Source organism: Lactuca saligna, chromosome 9 (assembly GCF_052625555.1).
Source record: "Lactuca saligna cultivar CGN05327 chromosome 9, ASM5262555v1, whole genome shotgun sequence".
NCBI classification, from domain to species: Eukaryota; Viridiplantae; Streptophyta; class Magnoliopsida; order Asterales; family Asteraceae; genus Lactuca; species Lactuca saligna.
The window spans coordinates 44,691,667-44,705,453 of NC_136425.1; the positions used below are offsets into that span (position 1 = coordinate 44,691,667).

At 36.4% G+C, this 13,787-nt stretch overlaps 2 long non-coding RNA genes across 2 annotated transcripts; one reads left to right on the plus strand and one right to left on the minus strand.

The window, feature by feature from the left end:
• The first annotated feature begins 11,393 nt into the window (after positions 1-11,393).
• LOC145017760 (uncharacterized) lies at positions 11,394-12,097 on the plus strand. Its single transcript, XR_013666655.1, has 2 exons — positions 11,394-11,636; positions 11,721-12,097. It is a non-coding gene; the product is annotated as an uncharacterized LOC145017760 (long non-coding RNA).
• LOC145017758 (uncharacterized) lies at positions 11,917-12,582 on the minus strand. Its single transcript, XR_013666654.1, has 2 exons — positions 12,440-12,582; positions 11,917-12,204 (listed from the first exon to the last, which is right to left on the minus strand). It is a non-coding gene; the product is annotated as an uncharacterized LOC145017758 (long non-coding RNA).
• Between the last annotated feature and the right edge of the window lie 1,205 nt (positions 12,583-13,787).

The window sequence follows — 13,787 nt, forward strand, 5'->3', positions numbered from 1 at the left end:
AAGAATGGTTCTAAGTCCTTGGAGGGAGTGATGACTTGAAGGTGCGAGGGTATAGTGATGCTAGTTTTCAGACCGATAAGGACAACTACCGTTCGCAGTCGGGCTGGGTCTTTACCCTAAATGGAGGAGCAGTAACTTGGAAGAGTTCCAAGCAAGAAACCGTAGCTGATTCAACATGCAAATCAGAGTACATCGCAGCGAGCGAAGCGTCGAAGGAGGCAATATGGCTAAAGAACTTCATTGGTGATCTTGGAGTTATGCCTGCCATAAAGGAGCCCATAGAGATTTTCTGTGATAACGAAGGTGCGGTTGCCTTGTCCAAGGAACCGAGGGATCATGGTAGATCAAGACATATCAATAGAAAATATCACTTCATTAGACATCGTGTAGAAGAAGGACAACTCATAGTTAAGAGGATATCATCAGAAGATAACCCAACAGATCCGCTTACGAAGGGACTGAGTAGGGTTAAGCACTTGTAGCATGCTAGGAGTATTGGGCTGAAGGATGATATTAGTATAGATTAGATACTATTAGAAACGTATAATAGATAAATGTAATTAACATTTGATGATTAAATAAAGGAGTTTTATTTATAAGTAAAGTTACTGTCATATGTTAATTGTTTAACTATTGTTTCACTTTGCATGTTTTGACTTCCAGAATAATTGAATTTATTAGGAATAATCGAATTATTCAAATTGTCCACAATCGTTCATATGTTGGAAGTAGATATGAATGAAGATTGTCATGAATTGGTGTGTAGATTGTCTAAATGGTGTTAGACATAGCAAAGGGTTGCTGCAACTTTCATGAGTGCTTATGAACTGGTTTTGAGCATTGGAACAAACCCGCGCTTGCTGGAATCACTTTATGGAATACGATATAAAAGGTGATCGCAAGACGATAATATCATATAGTCTTAAAACCTAGATATATGGTTTATTATTTGTTAATTGATTGTACATTGATAATGCGAAAACGCATCAGTAACTCGGTGTTATAAAACGTATTGTTGTGTATAGTTGGTTAATGAATAAGTAAATGCATATAAGTCGAAGTTTATCTGTAAATTTTATCCTAAGAGGGTAGAAGAGATATCTTGGCCACTCGATGATTTGATTTGACTTATGTGCCGGGCCCGGTCAGAACTGAATTGATGTGTTTGATTAAGTTCTATGTCGAATAAATCGGAGATCGAGAAATCAAATGCTAGACTAACCATTCAATAGGATTGTCAGCATGATATCTAACAGAGGACTGTACGATCCCTTATCTAAAGGACAAGATTGATTAGATCAGAGTTTAATAGCGTCTTTGAGAGCTACGATTGCAAACCGAATTGTACTTGTATAGTTACTAGACTTATCCAAGTGGGAGACTGTTGGAATAGTGTCTAAGGCTGCAACTATATTAGACAAGTATTTGACCCGGTTGTGCATGGTCCTTTTGGGTTGCCTTCACCATAGCAACTTGATGGATGTTTTGTTAAGAGAGAGTAAATATTATAAGGAATAATATATGGTTATTTGATTAATATAAGTCATAGATTAATTGGAATTAATTTGGTGACTTAAAGAGATTAATTAAATAAGAGGGTATAAACTGTCAATTGTTTGATAATTACACTTTAGACTATAAATCCTTATCCAAGATAGGATGGACGATTTCTAGGGCTTGGATAAGCCAAAATCGTCCATAGGGTTATCAAGGAAAGGATATGGATTAACTTAAAGTCTAAGTTATCCAATTAGGGTTAAAGCTGTAATCCTTAAGGAGTCTACAAGTATAAATAGACCCTAGGGGTGAGGGAATTCGACACACCATCTAAAGTAGAGATACTCTGGCCGAATCCCTCCCCTCTCCTCTCTCCTAAATCATCTTTCTTGCTATTGGTGTTTGTAAGCCATTAGAGGAGTGACATTTGTGACTCTAGAAGCTCCAAGACAACAAGATCAACAAGGAATTCAATGGTATGGTTCTAGATCTGTTTCAATGTTGTTATTTATTCTAATTAGCCATTAGAAGTATTGGATTCAAAGCATGTTTAATTAGAAAGCCTAGATCCGAGCATTAGGGTTTTGCATGCGCACATAGGAAAGTTCTTATGGCTAAAACCCATCATTAATCCATTAAGACCTTCCTACTTCATGCATGAGACCAATCTAGCTATTAGGACACCATTTTTATCATTTATGACCTCTTCTAAGGTCTGAAAGGACAACTCATTTCATTCAAATCATAACATGCACCGTTTTGGGACTTTTGGGACAAGAATGCTTCCATAAAGCTAAAATGACTATATCTATCTCATACAAGTATAAAGTTCCAAGCCTTTTACCTCTTGGAGCTTTTCGGGCACAAACCTGAAGGGTTTTGAGCATTCTAACACTCCTAAGGTGTACATGCAACCCTAAAAACCTTGGATCTATGTTTTACTAAGATACATGAAAAATTGATTTCCAAGGTTCTTAACCTATCTAGCATAGCATGGGGAACTAGAATCATAAAGCTAGTAAGAAAACATACCTTTCTTGTTGCTTGGATTCCTTGAGAACTTTGTGAGCCTAGCACCTCAGGTGTGATGCCTCAAATATCTTACACAACATCACAAAACTTGGAATAACCTTGAGAGAAGTACACTTATCACTTAAAATCGGCTATCCCTCTTGTTCTCTTCTTAGTGTGCTGATTTTGCTAGTCATGGGTTTCTTATATAGTTGTGTCACAAGTAGGGTTACTCCATGTAAACCCTAATTGACATGGCTTTCCATATTCCATGATCCATGGGTTTATAACCTCCATGGACTATCCATGGAGCCCCTTATGGGTTTTAGCCCAATTCATATAAACCATGGATCATTAGCCTACTATACAAGAATAGATGATTCACACAATCAACCCCATATATTTAATTTGTCTCTTTTTGATCACTTAATTAGTTCCAAATTAATTCTTTGATCAATACTAATTAAATAATATTATTAATATATTAGAAATTATAATATATTACTAACCTTAAGTGACCTTTCTCTCATTTAGTCTATCCAAGCGTTGCAATTCCATGCAACTCAAATGAACCATGCTAACCGGGTCAAGTACATTCTAGAAATAGTTATGAACTTAGACACCTAATTCAACAATCTCCCACTTGGATAAGTCTAATAACTATAACTGCAAGAATGACTTCAGGAACCGATCAACAATCGTAGCTCTTTCAAGGTCTCGCGGAACTGAGATGATGATGATGCGCCATTTAAGATAAGTGATCATATAATCCTCTGTTGTAGATATCAGCCTGAAAAATACATGGAACAATGTCTTACTTATTGTCCAACAGTTTGTTTCTAATTTCCGATTTGTTTGACATAGAACTTAATCGAACACATAAATTTAGTTCTTACTGGGCCCGATACACAGGTCACAACAAAATCATTGAGGGACCCAAATATTAATTCTAATCCAAGAAGGAACAAATAAACTTCGATTCATATGCTTGTTCTACTAGTTGTTGAATCATACACAAAGGCACATTTTTTAACATCGAGTTACCAATGCGTTTTTATACAATCAATGCATAACCAACTCATAGGCAACAACTCATATCTCTAGGTTTGAAGACTTATATGGTATTATCGTCTCACGATCACTCGAGATAAATTCCATGAAGTGATACAAGTGAGCGTGGGTTGAATCCAATACTCAGAACTTATGAGCACTTATGAGTGTTGTAGCAACACCTTGCTATGTCCAACATCTAAGACATCTACAAGCCAACTTATGACAGTCTTGATTCATATCTACTTCCAACATATGACCGACTGTGGAGAATTTGAAGAATATGATATACCATAGCATAATTATTCTGGAAGTCAAAACATGCAAATTGAAATGATAGTAAACGATTGACAAAATATAGCAACACTTTACTTATAAATAAACAACAACTTTTATTCATCATCAAATGTCAATTACACTTTACACATATCAAGGCTATCTAATTACAAAAAACTAATATCATCCTTCAGCCCTATGCGCCTCGCATGCTGGAGATGCTTAACCCTACCCAGTCCCTTCGTGAGGGGATCTGTTGGGTTCTCATCTGATGATATCCTCTTTACCACGAGGAGTCCTTCTTCTATTCTATGTCTGATGAAATGGTAGTTTTTGTCGATGTGTTTGGATCTCCCGTGATCCCTTGGTTCCTTGGCTAAGGCAACTGCAGTTTCCCAGAAAATCTTTATAGGCTCCTTTATAGCCGGTATAACTCCAAGGTCTTCAATGAAGTTCTTTAGCCATATAGCCTCCTTTCCTACCTTGCTTTCCGCTATATACTTTGATTCGCAAGTTGAATCATCCACTGTCTCCTGCTTGGAACTTTTCCATGTAATTGCTCCTCCGTTTAAGGTAAAGAACCAGCCTGACTAAGAGCGGAAATTATCCCTATCATTCTGGAAGCTAGCATCACTGTACCCTACTACTCTCAAGTTATCACTCCTACCGGGGGTAAGGACCCAATCCCTAGTCCTCCGCAGGTACTTGAGAATGTTCTTTACCGCAGTCCAGTGATCCTTTCCAGGATTCTCCTGATATCTGCTGACCATGCTCAACGCAAAGGCCACATCAGGATGAGTATAAGTCATAACATCCACAATCGAGCCTATAGTGGAAGAATACGATACTCAACTCATCTCTGCTATCTCAGCCTCTGTACTCGGGCTCTGAGTCTTACTCAATCTGGCGTTACTTTGGATCGGTAACTCTCCTTTCTTGGAATTCTGCATGTTGAACCTATTCAGCACCTTTTCCAAGTAGGTACTCTGACTAAGTCCAATTAGTCTTTTACTCCTGTCTCTCAAAATCCTTATCCCTAGGATATAGGCATCTTCTCCAAGGTCCTTCATAAGGAAACACTTCCCAAGGCAGGATTTCACTTCCTGTAGAGTTGGGATGTCATTTCCTATAAGTAGTATGTCATCCACATACAATACCAAAAAGCTATTTATACTCCCACTAGCCTTGACATATACACAAGATTCATCTTCACTCCACGAAAAGAAAAACTCTTTGACTTTCTCATCGAAACAAAGATTCCATCTGCGAGGTGCTTGTTTCAATCCATAAATGGATTTCTCAAGCTTACACAATCTATTAGGGTAATTTGTGCTGATAAAACCCTCTGGCTGACTCATGTAAACATCCTCAGCCAACATTCCATTAAGGAAAGAGGTTTTAACATCCATTTGCCATATTACATAATCATGAAATGCAGCAATGGCTAACATAACCCTAATAGACTTAATCTTCGCTACTAGTGAATATGTCTCATCATAATCAACTCCCGGAGTTTGAGGAAAGTCCTTTGCAACCGGTCGCTCCTTATAATTGTGTACATTACCATCCATTTCGGTCTTCTTCTTGAAGATCCATTTGCACCCGACTGTCTTACGACCTGGTACATTGTCAACCAAGTTCCAAACTTGATTGTCATACATGGACTGTATCTCGTTGTCCAAAGCCTCTTTCCATTTAGCAGCCTCAGAGCCTGCCATGGCTTCCGTGTAGCTGTTAGGTTCATCCAGACTTACCAGTGTGCTATCACTGATAAGTGTATCACCTTCCGTAGTAATATGGAAACCATAGTAATGCTCAGGTGCATTCCTAATTTTCGTGGAACGCCTCAGAGGTACAAACTCTTTTTTCGGATCAACAGGAGTTTCCTCCTCAGGTTGATTGCTAGGGTTTGAGGTTCCTTCACCACTTGACTCTTGAATTTCTTCAAGGTCAATTTGCCTCCCACTGTTTCCTTGGATTATGAACTCTCTCTCACGAAAGACTCCCCTCCTTGCTACAAAGACCACATTATCACTGGGTCTGTAGAAGAGGTAACCAAAGGACTTATGTGGGTAGCCGATGAAAATACACCTCTCACTTCGAGGTTCGAGATTATCATGAGTCTCATGCCTCACGAGAGCCTCGCAACCCCAAATTTTGATGTGATCTAGATTGGGAACTTTTCCAGTTCACATCTCGTGAGGTGTTTTGGCAACCTTTTTGGTAGGGACTATTAAGGATATGGGCAGCAGTCTCTAAGGCATACCCCCAAAATGAGATTGGTAGCGAAGCTCGAATCATCATGGAACGAACCATATCCAACAAGGTTTGATTACGCCTCTCAGCCATACCATTAAGCTGTGGTGTCCTGGTAGGTGTCAATTGTGAGACAATCCCACATTCCTTAAGATAGTTAAGGAACTTTGTACTAAGATACTTACCACCTTAATCAGATCGAAGCTTTTTAATGTTCCTGCCCAACTGATTCTCTACTTCATGTTTAAACTCCTTGAACTTTTCAAAGGTTTCTGACTTATGCTTGATTAATTAGATATATCCATATCTACTAAAATCATCAGTAAAAGTCACATAGAATCGGTTAGCATCTCTTGTGGCGGTTCTGAAGGGTCCACACACATCAGTATGTATGAGGTCCAAAAAACCCTCACCCCTAGCACAAGTACCAGTGAAGGGTGACTTTGTTATTTTCCCAAGGAAACTAGATTCACAACTATCATCCGAATTTAGGTCAAATGACTCCAAGACTCCAGACTTTTGGAGTTGGCCTATGCGTTTCTTGCTTACATGTCCAAGACGACAATGCCATAATGATGCTTTATCCAAGCTAGTGGAAGAATCGATACACAATACATTATTTCCTAGGTTATCAACAACCAACATAGTTTCATACACACCATCACAAGGCAATGCTTTAAAATAAAGAACATTATTAAAGAAATCATTAATACCACCACATTCATTATCAAACGAAAAGGTAAAACCTTGTTTGTACAAACCATGAAAAGAAATAATATTTCTCGCCATTTCAGATGATTAACAACACTTATTCAAATCTAACACTAACCCACTACTTAGCAACAAAGAATAAACTCCAATCTTGGTGACAGGTGAGGCTTTTATATTCCTCATGATCAAGTTTATCTTCCCATGCTCCACATTCTCACTTCTTCTTAGTCCCTGCAAATCAGAACATATGTGAATGCCACAACCTGTATCAAGGACCCAAGAATTAGAATGGGGTGAGTTATTAGACAATATAATGTAAATACCTACATGGTTGGGTTTTACTTTCCCATCCTTTACATCTTGCAGGTACTTTGGGCAGTTTCGCTTCTAGTGCGACTTTTCATGGCAATAAAAGCATTCAGCCTCTTTAGGGTTCGCAGAAGGAGTGACAAAACCTTACTTGGTTCCAATTGAACAGGAGCCATCATGGGACTTTCCCTTGGTACCCTTCGAAGGGCTCTTCCTCTTCTTTTCTTTGCCTTGCCCGATTGCCAAGACAGGGGCCGCGGTAGGAGTAGGAGTGGTAACAACCGATTTATCCTTAAGACCACTTTCGGCGGTCTTCAGAATCCTTGAAGTTTTCTTAGTGTAACTTCCTCCTTGTTCATGTGGTATGTCATTCAGAATTGATCATAACACGAAGTTAAGGAGTGCAAAATGATGTCAATTGCCAACTCCTAGGGGAAGTTCACATTCAGTTTCTACAAACGGTCCACATACCTTTTACATTTTTTTGCATGTGGCCCGTGATGGGTTCACCATCCTTCATCCGGGTTGTTATCATGGAGGAGATGATTTCATACCGCTCTTGATGAGCAATCTGATGGTAGCGGTCCATCAAGTCCTGGTGCGTCTCAAAAGGGTAGTAGTCCTCATAGGACTTTTGGAGCTCGGCTATCATTGTGGCCAACATGATACATGCCACTTTGTAGCATCTCTCTCATGTGGATGGTATTCAGCGATCTCCTCAGGAGTAGCAGACGAATCAAGTTCCTTAAGGTCCTTGTCGTGGACATATTCCTTGTCCTCATACCGAGTGACCATCCTGATGTTCCTGATCCAATCCATAAAGTTGGATCCATCAAAGACGACTCTCCCACAAAGGTTCATGAGAGAGAAGGAGCCGGTAGAGTTTGAGCCAAAAGCAGGATTGTTGGAAGACATCTGAAAGAGAAGAAAGACAAGTTTAGATTAGATATAAAGATAGTCCTTAATAAGACACCAAAATTTAATATTAAGGGTAGGACCCAACACAATATTTTATAATTTAGAAGAGGGATGGCGTAATCCAAGCTATAAAATATTTGAAGGTAGGTGAATGATGGTTCACCAATTTCCACCATGAAAAACGAAATAAATTATTAGGTTTTAATTGGTTTTGAAACTCCTAGATTCTTTGAGATTCATTGAACTTTTCAATGGCATGTTTCAATCTTGAGTGTGCCTTCAACTTTTGTGGCTGGGATGCCGAGGATCACAAAACAAGGTGTGAAGTAACCATGCAAATTACTTGGTAATCTTAATATTTATCACTCAACCGATGTGTTGGTTAACCACACGCGCTCCACCGATCTATGATAAACCTTAAGCCACCCTTGTTAAGTCCATGTTTAGTGTGCCGGTTAACCACACACACTCCACTAACGACTTAAGCAAAGTGCAAAGTGTAATTTCATGGGTTAGCACCTTATTCACATTTTCCTAAAGTAACTAAGATTGAGAATTTATAAAAACATTTAGTTACTTTAAAGTCATTGTCCTACTGGTTTGGCTAACGACCCTCTACCAGTCAAGGAAGTGGTGGGTGAGAGTGGACATCCATTAAGCTGCCATTTTATACCCAACAACCTTATACCCCCATTATAGACCGACTTCGTGAATGAGACCTACTAACGGTAAAAAGACTTATTCTTATATATATATATATATATATATATATATATATATATATATATATATATATATATTGTTAACTTATAATATTATAAAGTATAAGGGTTGAATTTTAACTTTTAAAATTCTAGGGGTTGGAACTAAAGTTTTTAAAGTGACTTTACATGTTCTAAAACTTGAGGGCAAGTTTTGTAACTTACAAAACTTTTCATCTTTCATAACTTATGAGTTAATGGTTTATTAAAATGAGAAACTTTTCATTTTATGTAACCTATGTGTTTCTGTAATGGACTTTAAAAGAGTGGCTTTTTGGTAATCCATAACTTGATGACAAATTATGTATTCGATTAAAACACATCAAGATCATGAATTAAACTACCAAGCAAGTTGCAAATAATTCTTATGATCTTCTAAACTCATAAGTTCATGAACATCCATATCAACAATTTCAAGAATCATAAATAAACCATACAAAACTAAATTTTGATAATAGCCATTGAAAATGGATTAGCATATCCATTACACCATCTAAAACAAGTTTTATAAAACCAAAACAGTTTAAGGTGATGTTTCTAGTCCATTTCCAGCAGCACAACACGAAAAACTGCTCACTGGATGACAAACTCGTCGAGTTCTATAAGGAACTCATGGAGTTCATGTAATAACTCATGAACTCGGCGAATTTTTGGCCAGAACTCGTCGAGTTTTCCAGTCTGGGCAGATTTAGGTTTTGAAAAACAAGTTTGCATCAAGTATCAAGAAAACAAGCCTAGGCTCTGATACCACCGAAGGGTTTTGAGCATTCTAACACTCCTAAGGTGTACATGCAACCTTAGAAACCTTGGATATATGTTTTACTAAGATACATGAAAATTTGATTTCAAAGTTTCTTAACCTATCTAGCATAGCATGGGGAACTAGAATCATAAAGCTAGTAAGAAAACATACATTTCTTGTTGCTTGGATTCCTTGAGAACCTTGTGAGCCTAGCACCTCAAGTGTGATACCTCAAATGTCTCACACAACACCACAACACTTGGAATAACCTTGAGAGAAGTACACTTATCACTCAAAATCAGCTAGCCCTCTTGTTCTCTTCTTAGTGTGCCGATTTTTCTAGTCATGGGTCTCTTATATAGTTGTGTCACAAATAGGGTTACTCCATGTAAACCCTAATTGACATGACTTTCCATATTCCATGATCCATGGGTTTATAACCTCCATGGACTATCCATGGAGCCCCTTATGGGTTTTAGCCAAATTGATATAAACCATGGATCATTAGTCCACTATACAAGAATAGATGATTTACACAATCAACCCCATATCTTTAATTAGTCTCTTTTTGATCACTTAATTAATTCCAAATTAATTCTTTGATAAATACTAATTAAATAATATTATTAATATATTAGAACTTATAATATATTAATAAACCTTAAATGACCTTTCTCTCATTTAGTCTATCCAAGCGTTGCAATGTCATGCAACCCAAATGGACCATGCTAACCGGGTCAGATACATTCCAGAAATAGTTATGAACTTTGACACCTAATCCAACAAAACTAACTTCAGATATACAAGCTTGATCTTCTTCTCCAACTCCTTGATGCAACACCTTCTTCTTAAAACACTCAAGAAGCTCAAACACTCGAGGAAATGGCTAGGTTCTGGGGGAAACGACTCTAAGTAGTGGAGGCTGGGGTAAGGGAGAATTTTCTACTCATAATGTTGCTTATATAGTCCCCAAACCCTAATATTAGGGTTTCCTTCTACCATGAGTACGCCCAGCGTACACAAGTGTATGCGCAACGTACTAGGCGCGCCCTAGTATGCTCAACGTACCCTTATGTACACGCAACGTACTCCTCTTGGTCCCAAAATTGCAATTTAGCCCTTAGACTTCTCATGGCTTCACCCTTCTATCCCCCATGGACTATAAATGGAAAATCTTGGGATGTTACAAGATTATTCTACTTTTATGAAAACATAGTTGGTACATCGAACTGAAAAAACAAAGTTGCTCACAAAAAGATTGAAAATCTACTAGAAATGATATAATAAGAGCATTTGAAATCATCGAGTAGACATGACATGTAACGAAATACGCTACATGAATTTGGTATGGATAGAATTAAACGAATGATATATGCATGTATTATAATTCGTAATAATTATTGAATTATTGAAGAACGATTGCACGTATAATCCAAACAACGCAAATATCCCGATTTAGGAGTTTGTACTCGTAACGACGGAATTTTTAGTAGAGTTCAGGGAAACATGTGATGGAGCATTTATGAGATTAAATTTGGAGGTTCTAGTACGAGTTCAGGGAAACGTGTGACGGAGCATTTATGAGATTATTAAGTTTGTTTTTTTTTTTTTTTTTTTTTTTTTTTTTTAATTATTGGAATTTTTATGTTTTTTTTTTATAATTCTCTGATTTTTTGCAAGTAGTGTAGTTTTATTTAAATTAATGTAATGTTATTGAATAAATCTACCTTATTTTTGAGCTAAATTTAATTAAAAAAATAATATGAAGCAGTGTGATAGCAATAGGTATCTCATAGATTCTTAATTTCCGAATTCTGGATAAAGGATATCTCTAATTTCCGAATTCTGGATAAAGGATATCTCTAATTTCCGAATTCTGGATAAAGGATATCTGATTTTTATATACCCTTCGCCATCTTCCAATCAATTTCTGAATACCTCTCACCATCTGTCCCGATTTATTCTGTACACCATCTCTGGATACCTGAATTTGAAGATTGAAGACAAGAGTTTGAGACTTCAGACTATGGACACTTCCGGAGCGATATTTTCTACCTAAAGCTCTGATATCTTATATACATCTAAAGATACCTAATTAATCTGATGTACATTTTTTGTGTTATGATTTTTGATTTTCTAGAGTTCTAAAGTTATGTTTTTTAATTTCGTTAATTTGTGTCTTCATTCAGGAGGTTTACTTCTCCATTCGAGTAAGTTTTGATTTTTCTGGAGGCTGTGGGCATCTTTTTATGCACATTATCTTGGAATTCAATATATTGATACACATTGTAATGCTGATTACATTGAATATCAAGTTTTTTTTAGCGGGCTTTGGTGAAAGGTTGTCACACCAGATGAAAATAAGACAGTTGCAACTTGAAGGTATATTATAAATGCCAAACTTTATTGATATAATAATATATCATCAGATATGACTGATGGTATAGGCGAAAGTCACGTGACCAATGTTACATAGTAAAAGTGGTTTCACATAGCATATATATGTTTAACACTGCTTGTAACACGTACAACGACGACGAATACCATCACATTTGCCTTTAGCAAAGCCTTGTTTTTCGCAAGAAGTATTACAAGTCCAATCATTCGCACAACTAAACGCATGGCCCGTCGTTTGACACATTTTTGCTTCTGTCACACTCACCAAAGTCTCATCTGCAACAAAAAAACATCGTCAGTTGCGTATTAATTTAATGTCTCAAAGTCACATTGATTTAATGATTTTCATCTTAATCATAGCAAGAAAATATAATTTTACACAGTTAAAAACAATTAAGGTGATAGAAACATGTATACGAAAAACTTCATATTTGAATGTGCAACAAGAGAACATAAAAATACTAACATTTCATAAACAAAATAGAGATGAAACAGGAATTAAATAAAATACCTGCAGCGAAAAAAACAAGGAACAACATAAACACATACAAGCTTTTCCCCATTTTAAAATCTGATCACAACGAATACAAATGTAAAGAAACCACAAAGCACTTATATAGGAGACCAGCCGCTTCCCCTTATGTTACACGTGCATTCACGATGCTTATTTTCTGACACGTAGCTGCTCTTTTGATGCCACGTAACCATAAATATAGGGAAAATGATCCAGTAAGACATCTATTAAACTTTGGCACATAATTATAAAGCTAAATATACGATATTATTATTATATTGCTGATTGCTAATTTAACAGACTTATAATACATATTTATTAATTTGACTCATTTAAGTTAGAAAAAAAGTTATATGTTATTGTATTTATAAAACGAATAAATTAAAGGTTTTATTATTATTATTATTATTATTATTATTATTATTTTTTAGTTTATTGTGTTTTTGGTCCTCTCAAAAAATTGTTTTTCTCTTACTGTTATATTTTTAAAATGTTTTTTTTAATATAATAAAAAAAGGTCTCGACCTCTTTAATATTTATCTCCTAAATCAAAATTAGGGGTGTGCAAAAAAACCGCAAAACCGAAAAACCGAGCCGAACAGGCCTATCCGAAACCGAAAAAACCGTAACCGAAAAAAACGGATATCAACGGGTCGGTTTTTGGTTTTCATATTTAGGTATCCACGGTTACCCGAACCGAACCGTTATATATATATATATATATATATATATATATATATATATATATATATATATATATATATATAAGTAAAAAAAAATATTATTTCATTAGTATTGTTTTGATTGATCTACGAATCCAATAACAAAACAAAAATCCATATCAACAACTCCAATTTTGTTATTCTATGTTCATTTGATTTTCTTGTTATTTTTATTATTGTATTTATTATACAAATTATAATATATGATATTTGAACTTCATTACGTTTTTTAAACATCATTATGTTTTTTTGTAAACTCTTTGACTTACTAATTTTAAGAAAAAGATAACTAAAATGGAGTTTGTAGTTTCAATTGAATTTAATTTTTTATATTTTTGTCAATACGGTTCGGTTTCGGTTAGTGCGCATGAGGTACCCGCCCCGTGGTCATGGTTCATAATTTTATTACTATCCGAACCGAACCGCCCCGTGTACACCCCTACTTAAAACACATTCAATCATATTCGGTTTATTCCTTCCATTGAATCTGGAACTCCACCCTTCCTCCATCATCGGAGCTTCCATCGAAGCGATGATCTCGTCGGCAGGTGCCACCACCTCATATCTTTCAGCAACCAACGCCGTTAACATTTTCGCCACCGGAGCTAACACCACTATAGGAA